The following is a 1675-nucleotide window of genomic DNA, read 5'->3' as shown; positions in this document are numbered from 1 at the left end:
GGGGATGCGAATCTGTGATTCTCAGCTCCTGCCACCACCCCTGCCAGGTGGAACTTCCTCTGTTCAGCTGGAACCAAGACACTGGGACCCTATACCTCAGGGTGGGAGACAGGGAAACAGGAACTGAATGGGACTCAGTGCTCAGGCGGTGGCACTGATAACATTCCGGGGAAACAGAAAGGCCTGAGGAAGCCAACATTCTCTTCAGTACAGAGATCTTCAAAGGCCTGAGGAAGCAATGTTCTCTTCAGTACAGAGATCTTCATAAGCTGCCATTGCAGCTTTCTGTGGGCTGGGAAAATACTATGGTGATGGGAAATCAATAGCCACTTCAACCTGGGCAGAGATATCAGTGCCTCTTTGAAGCAAGACAGCCTGTTACGGTACTGGAATTTAATTCCTCTCCCTTGTGGCAGAAAACCCTGCCAGGGCAAGATTTGTGTTTGGTGGCATTGTGGGGAATGTAGGACCATGGCAGAAAAGAAAGAATGGAATTGGGGTTCCTCAAAATATTATATTTTGTGAGGTACGACAGCCTGGGAATGGTGGGATCCTGTGGTTATATTCTCCAAGAGATGGGATATGTGGAATGGGATTCCTTCCAGGGGAGATCTGCAGACACTGCATGGAGAGAACGGTGCTTGTGGTGTGCTGGGCCCATTGCCAATGTTTCCATGTGGACATCTGGGCTCAAGCTGGGCCTGGAGGCCATAGGACACTCATTTGGCTCCAGGGGGCGCTACAGACATGTCAGAGAAGAGGAGAAAAGGCGCAAAATGAACTTTGGAACAGAAAACCTTCATTAAATTATTTTCATATCAGTGATTATGTTTCTCTATTGATATCTGTGTTTGATCAGCAGTGTTGGGCTGGGATCAGCAGTTGGGATTTGGAAGTATAAAGATTTCCTTCTTCCATGAACTAGATCCAAATGGGCCATTAGTGGGGACAAAATAGCGCAGAATAATTTGAGCAACCTCCCGCTCCCCGTTACATTTCCTCCAAAAAGAGCAAGGACTCCAAAATTATTTGATAGGCCATACCAGTGTGCCATGAGATAATTCTCAGCGTGCCATTAATCATGATCATCTAAAGCAGGGGTGCCCAAACACTGGCCCTGGGGCCACTTGCGGCCCTCAAGGTCTCTCAATGTGGCCCTCAGGGAGCCCCCAGTCTCCAATGAGCCTCTGGCCCTCTGGAGATTTGTTGGAGCCCACATTGGCTCAACACAACTGCTCTCAGCGTGAGGTCGACTGTTTGACCTCGCACATGAGCTGTGGGATGAGGGCTCCTTCCACTGCTTGCTGTTTTACATCTGTGATGCAGCAGTGGCAGTGAAGGAAAGGCTAGCCTTGCTTTGTACAAGGCCTTTTATAGGCCTTGATCTTTTGCAAGACCTTCATTCATTCATATAAGTTCATCTTTAATATATTCATTTATGTAAATTTATTCACATTTTAAAAGTAAATTAATTCTTTTTTCCCCTGGCCCCCAACACAGTGTCAGAGAGCTGATGTGGCCCTCCTGCCAAAAACTTTGGACACCCCTGATCTAAAGCTTCTGTGATTCTGGAAGAGGCTGCCCATTGTGTCTTTGGATGAGTCACTGCTCTGAACTGTTCTCCCTCCAATTAACTTTCACTTGGGGAAGGTAATTCAGCTACATTTCTGTGTTG

The sequence above is a fragment of the Tiliqua scincoides genome, chromosome 5 (genome assembly GCF_035046505.1).
Source record: "Tiliqua scincoides isolate rTilSci1 chromosome 5, rTilSci1.hap2, whole genome shotgun sequence".
Taxonomy (NCBI): Eukaryota; Metazoa; Chordata; class Lepidosauria; order Squamata; family Scincidae; genus Tiliqua; species Tiliqua scincoides.
The sequence above is the reverse complement of the archived record's forward strand: the minus strand, read 5'-3'. Positions refer to the sequence as shown.